At 44.8% G+C, this 7,198-nt stretch overlaps 1 protein-coding gene and 1 pseudogene across 14 annotated transcripts in view; both read left to right on the forward strand.

The window, feature by feature from the left end:
- The window catches only part of KIAA0586 (KIAA0586 ortholog), a 389,421-nt gene that overhangs the window by 196,418 nt on the left and 185,805 nt on the right, over positions 1–7,198 (forward strand). The window lies entirely within an intron of this gene.
- Positions 4,756–4,896, forward strand: LOC147022544 (signal recognition particle RNA; annotated as a pseudogene).

Consider the following 7,198-nt stretch of genomic DNA (forward strand, 5'->3'; position numbering starts at 1 on the left):
TGGTTGAGGAATGATCGAGTGCAATGGCCTGGTACGTTTGATAAAATGGTGATTGGGGGGGACACGGTTGTCGGATAGTGGCTAATTCAGGGTGGGACGTCACCTTAACTTCAACTAAGGCAGCCGCTATTCTGGCTGTTGGCCACTACAAGTAAGGATGGATTATTTCCATGGAGTGCCGATATCTGTGCCACTTGCATCAATGTGAGGGGCAGGAAGTGGGTGATCATTTGGGAAGTGAGGAGGTTGTGCTTATTGGTGGTGGAGTGAGAGAGTGGCACGTGACGGACGAGGAGACGCTTGATTGTCTGTATAAGATTGAGGCTCATGTAAAAACGAAGTGACCGACACTTCTGGGATATGTCGTGTGCAGACCCGACTGTTTTGTGCTTATTTTATTTTTTTGTCTGTGGGCTGAAGGTCTGTGAAGGGAAATGACAAATACATTTACAGAAAGAATAATGAACCTTTTGTCAACGTGTGACAAGGAGCACGCCATGAAGGAGGCACAGCACAAAGAGAACACAACAACTGAGACCACTCGGTCGTCTTGGGGGCAAATTGGAGGAATTTAGCGGTGACTGTGAAACGTCATCCCAGGATTTGTTTACAAAGAAGAGGAAAGGCCATTCATGCAGGAATATATCTATATTACAAAGCAGGAGTGTCTGTCTGTCTGTCGATCCGTCGCCGAACTACTCCCTCAGTTTGAGGCTAGCCCCGCCAAGCCTTTTGTGGAACGTTTTGGGGTCGTCGCCGGTGTCCTAAAGTGGGTTGAAGGTTTCATAAATACCTCGATGCAATGATGATTTTGAACTCCGATCGGTACGAAGCTGCTCTCGTAGTATTATGATGCAGTATTAATTTGTGATTGGAATATTGATGTTTGGAATGAAACTATATCGAGGGATTGAGATTAAAGGAGAATCAGGAAGTCATGTGTGGGGTTCCACCCCTTGACGTTCATGGATTCGGTCTTTGTCGTTTCACCATTTTTTACCCAAGTCCTTCATGAACTGACTGTCCAGTGGTTATCTCACCTCTCCTGTGCAAAGCATGGGTACCTCACATATATATATATATATATATATATATATATATATATATATATATATATATACACACATATATCAATAAAAGTGAAGCCAAATATTGATTATACACTTTTTTATACCTGCTGTACCAACCAGCACTCAGAATGGTCGTGGACACACCAACTCGGAGGTCAGGCATCTGCCGTTGCTTGGTACTGTATTTGATTGAGGGAGCGTTACGAGGTCGGGGGATGGGGATGGGTGAATTGTTGCTCATGGAGGAGGCACATGGAGTCCAATGGAGGCTACTTGTGTTCATGATTCGGCCCAAAGAGCTTGAGCTTGATTTGGGGAGGTTTGTACTTGTATTTATTGATATGAAATGGCTCCTGAACACCAAAAATAGGTTGAACAAACATGGCAAGCCACTCGCAATGGGCCGAGTGGACCAGGTTGTTTGTTGTTCGAGTGTTTTTTTCTGGCAGATTTATTTAGTTATTAATCAAACAAAATGGCACGGGAATCGAACTCTTTTGGTTCTATTTTTCTTTTGGTTCTATTTTTCTTTTGGTTCTTTGGAGTATGGCAGCCAAATCTCACTTTTCGTTTTCATTTGTCGCTTTTGTTTGCAAAACATTTTTTTTGTGTACATGGTCGAGGCTCGTGGAAGCGCTCGAGCAGAATGGCATGGAAAGGGGGGAAACGGCGACGGCAGAGTCGAATGTTTCCTTTGGCTTACCCTTTTCAACCTTCGGGGTTTACTGTCGAGTTCCTTCCTTACTACGTAACAGATACCACTGTGTACATCTCCAGTCCATGTAAATGCCTTCCGAAAGGTCACATGTTCCATTCCCGAGAAAGGCTCGTCCCTGGCCAGCAGCCACAAAAGCATTGCCCTTTGCGGTGGCATTTCTTCCCACTGGCTTTCCGCCATGACTGTCGCTGAGTAACTTTCTCACAGGAGGGATGCATGAGCGCTCTGGCAGTTTTCCAAGCCGGCAGTTCAAACAATGCCTGCCGACTCCAGACGGTATTCTGTCCTTGGAATTGATGCAATCTGCCATAATCGCCATCCCGAGTCTGCGGTGACTGTCCCGTGCTGGGCCCTTGCCTGGCACTCATAAATTTTGAGTGAATCCAGAATCCTTGCCGGAAGGCCGTGCCATTTGCCTTGTGGCTTTCCTGGTGGTTCTTTCTTTATTTTCTCATTCCATTGTGTTTCTCTTTCCCCTGACTCGTGCCTTAGCTTCGGGCTTCGGTAAAATGTTCTCCACAAGCTTGCCAAAGTATCCCACAATAACTCGTGCCAACGTGAGCATCATGGCCAGGCCTTAAAACGAAAGGTTTTCCTCATGACATTGGCATGTTTGGTGGGGGTATGGCGAGAGGTTACATGGCCACCACCCCCCACCCCCCTCCCCGCCTGCTTGAAGGTCAGAGATCAGAGGTTACAGCTGCTTTGAGGCACATGCGAGTCACGATGGGGGCGATGTCCATTTGGAATCGATCATCTCGTATTTGTGGGCAGCACACAGGGCGGCTCTGATTAAAGGGATGCCAGAGAGCCACCCCATTATTTTCATAAGCAATCAAATGTCACGCCGGACTGTTCAGCGTTGTTTATGTAACCTTTATTGATTGGCCTGGTGAAGAAAAGTGCCTTTCACGTGGCATTTCTTCAAGCTTGCCGTTGTGTACAACACACTAAATTCCTGTAACCAGGACCTTGTGTTTTGAAAAGCTCCCTTTTGCCGATTTGTGAAACCTACGGAGGACTTCCTGCGCAATGGCGTCGAGTTCCGTTTCACAAATCCCTGGTGAGCCTCGGCCGCTTGCCAGGTCGCCGTCTCCACGTCCTGTCCTTCCTGGAGAAACCTCACCAGCTGATCTTACTCAAAGCTGCAAACTCAGCAAACCACAAAGGATTCCTCCGAGTGCTTGGCCTAGCAGTCCAAAGTATCCCTTGCTAGATTTCCTTTACTAGCCGAGTACCCGCCCTGCAGGCGGTCTTGTTCCAAGCATGCAAAAATGTTCTTCTGGTGCATACCCTTATTTGGGTGGTGTCTAGGTAACTGACAACTCTGTGTGAGCTAAAAAACATAACCCTAGTTACGTACAAGATGTAAAAACATACCGACTCCGACTGCTTATCATTCGAAACACCTCGGCACACTGGAAAACGTGGGGACAGGAACACTGTACTGTAAATGGTGGACACTTGTAATACCTGAGTGCTTCTTCATCAGTATGAACATTTTAAAATCATCTTCTCCAAAACGGCTTGACCAATCGAGGGGAAACTTCACCCACCTGTTCCCCAAGGCTTGGGGATACCAGAGTGTTCACCAATATAATTAATAGGTCACATGGTTTGGCAGCAATATTGGATTGAATGAAGATCTTTAAAAAAAATCTTTCTCTTGAACCGTTTCATGAATCGACATGAAACGTCACAGTTATGATCGAGTAGACGTGTGGAATATATGTTTTAAATTTCAACATGATCAGTCACACGGTCTGGCAGCCAGAATTATTTAATATTTTAAATCTACGTTCAGGGATTTAAATCAAACTTGGTACAAGTATGTTTGATGATGTAATAATGTGGGTGGAGGAATATCTGGTGACGTTGAAGAGCTCCCTTATACTTTTATTCTAATCTGATAAAATATGTGAATAAGTCTTTTTAAATTGTTTTTATAGTGATCTGATGCTCAGGCAGTGCTGGTGGAATGACCTCGAGGGGATGCACACTTGCCTCCAAGTTCTCTCTCAGCCTGGGTTTGATTCTCAGACCAGCTACAAACTCCCATCCTGGTGTTTCACGTGCAGTGCGTGGAATTTCAGCTGAAGGACAAACTGGCTAGCCTTAGTTGGTGAATGATGAGCATTCCAGGATGTGTTTGTTCAAGAGTAGGCGAGTAATCGCCGGCATCCTGACCAAATTACTAAATCCTGCCATGACTGACTGTGGAAATTCATTGCAAACCATGCAGCATAACCAAACTAACCAACATAACCAAACCACCCAGCATAACCAAATTTACCAACAAAACCAAACCCACGCAGCATAATCAAACCGAACCAACCAACGTAACCAAACGAACCCAGCGTAACCAACCTGACAAGCACAGCCCGAAGTGAAGAAACTGCTTCGTCACTCCGCACGTTTTATCAAGACCGGTACACCGAGTGATTGAAGTCTCACGGAGGGAATTGTAAATAGTGTACAACACATCGTGGACAAAGCAATTGGGACATCATCAACGCGCGTTTCCATGGACATCATCACACAATGCCCGTCAGCTAAAACAAAGGTTTAGATGGGAACACGAACAGTCCAACCCCTTGTGAAGTATGTCTGTACGGGTGCTCGGTTTGAACCATCCAGGGTTGTTTTGTTGGGCCTGCAATCTTATTCCATCGTACCCCTCACCCCTCCTCACTCCTATCACCTTCCACGTTTCCTTCTTCACCTCCTCCTTTGTTGGGCCATTGATTATTTAACTTTGGGTGAAGTTTTTCTTTGTTGTTATGGATACACTTTTGTATTGTCCAACTTTATCAGTGAAGCTTTCTTCTTGAAAGATAAATTTATATGTATACTGTATATATATATATATATATATATATATATATATATATATATATATATATATATATATATATATATATATATATATATATATATATATATATATATATATATATCCTACGATGAGCCGGGCGTAGTGGCGTGCGCCTGTAATCCGGCTCCTCGGAGGCTTGGGTTGGTGGATCGCTTGAGGACGGGAGCTCTGCACTGGGCCGCGCTATGAGAGGGTGTAGGGCAGCCTGGAATCATGGCGAAACCCAATCCTTATCCCTGTGTCATAAGAGGCGACCAGGGTTGCGTCAGGAAGGGCATCCGGCGTAAAACCTGTGCCAAATCAGTATGCGGATCATAATGGATGATCCGCTGTGGCGACCCCTAACGGGAGCAGCCGAAAGATGAACAACAACATATATCCTACGATGAGGCGGAGTCTTTGGGTCTCTCACTCTCTCACCACCGGCAGGTCGGTGGTCTTTCTGTCTTCTACCGTCTCCTCTCTGGCTTCACACTCCCCGTTCTGTCTGTAATCTCCCCCCCCCCCCCACCATATTTCTGTAGGGTGCTCAAGGTACGCCAGCAACCCCCTTCTGGTGTGAACTACCAAAATCAAGAATCACTGCTCACCTTTCCTCTTTCATTCCTCTTTTTTTTCCCATCTCTGGAACAAACTCCCACACACTCTTCAATCCCACTCTTCCCTTCAGGTCTTCCCTGTTTTCCTTTCTGAAATCCCCTTTCTTTCCTGAAAGTCTCTGTAATGTCCATCTTGTTTACCCCGTGTACCCCACCCCATCCCTCTTCCTTCAACAGATCTCCTCATGTCTCTGTTCCCCACTGTTTTGTGCTTTCGTCTCCCACCCCCCTTGTCTCATGCTCCCTTTGTTATACGTTCTGTGTGTGAGCTCTTATACGAGCCTCGACATTGCATACAAAAAATTAAAAAAATTATACCCAGGTATTCTTTGGTCATTGTTTTCTGCGTTTGTTTATGATGTATTTCGTGTCCCTGTTCTACTTCGACGTATTTGTAAGATGCTTCGTTGTCAAGCTCCTGAATTGCTGTGTCGAGGTCGATTTTTATGTTGTCCGTTTTTGTTGGTCCACCTTGTACCAATGTTCACTTGGCACACTTATCGAGGCCAAATCCCATTTGTATGACGTCATAATACCGTTTCACTCACTTCAGTTGTTCTGTCATTTTTTTGTCGTTCGGTGCAAGGTTTTAACTCATCCAAGTACAGTAGGTGAGTCACCTTTCTTGTTTCTTTAGACATTCTTTTATTGGTTCTTTGGGTGTATCCGTGTCCTTGCTTTTAATGAAGTTACTTCGTGGATCTCGAGCCAGGAATAACAGGAGGGTGCAATGACTGTCTCCTTGGAAGATCTCACGTCGTATCTTCGCTCCAGCTCCTTTCCTTCCAAGTGTATTCCATCGATCCGGGGCTTTCTCAATCAGATTGATTATTTTGGGATTTATGTTGTACATTTGCATGCACTTTATCATCCATGAATGTGGGACACGATGAAAATCTTTTTAAAAAAATAGTCTTTCCAGGCTGCGGACAGTTTGATTCTTCAAGTATTGCAGTTTTTGAGTTTGGCCTTGTTTAGTAACAAGTGGTTTATTATTCTGTGGCATCCTTTCTTGCATCCCAACTGTTCTGTCTCCAGGCCTCCATGTTGTGTTAGATAGTGGTACATCATTTATGTGATGATTCCTGTTAAAAGTTTGTACGTTGTTGGTAGACAGGTTATTGGCCGGTATTTGTGAGGTTGTTCTTCTTCCACATCCTCTTCACCGTCACCCTTCCCTCCAGGTCTTCAAGACAGCTGTTCACCGCCATCTCAGATCATCCTCAATCCAAAACCATGATCTTTTCTTTTATACACTCGTTAACTCCTGCTCCCCCCCCCCCCCCAATACCACCCAATCCCTCCTCATTCAAAATTTCCAGTTTTCCCTCCTGAATTTCCGTCTGTATCCATCTTGTCCACCCCATGCATCCTCTCCTCCTCCCTGTATATTAGCCAAGTCTCCCTCCATCTTGGCCTTCAACTCTACTGTTTGTGTTTCTCCCCTCTCTCTGCTACTCCTTTTGGCCTGTTTTGTCCTGATCTGTTCAGTGTACTCGTGCTTGCTCTCCCATGAGCCTCGACTATTGTATGTATACAAAAAAAAGAAAAAAAAGAGCCATTTTCACCGTTTCGTCTCTGTTGATCACCGTTTGTTTGCAGTCCCTTTTGCTATCAGTTTCCTGTTATTAGTGGCTATTGTGAACAGTACCTTCAATTAGTAACATTATCTCTCTTGTTCCACAAACCATTCATGTATCTCTCATTCATAGTTTTTTAATTGTACAGAGGTGTACAATCCTCATTAAACATTTGGATAATTACATTAACAAGGCAGGTCACATGTTGTATCCACATCCATGAGGCCCTTATTTAATACATTTTAGGAGGTAGTGCAGGGAGGGTGTGGGGTACTGCAGTATTCACTGGGTAAAGTTGCTCTGCAGAGGGAAAGCAGTGAATAAGCAACAGTGAAGGGTCGGGGGGGAGGGAGGTG

The sequence above is a fragment of the Eptatretus burgeri genome, chromosome 7 (genome assembly GCF_056783735.1).
Source record: "Eptatretus burgeri isolate ZD-2024b chromosome 7, Ebu_testis_v1, whole genome shotgun sequence".
Lineage (NCBI taxonomy): Eukaryota > Metazoa > Chordata > Myxini > Myxiniformes > Myxinidae > Eptatretus > Eptatretus burgeri.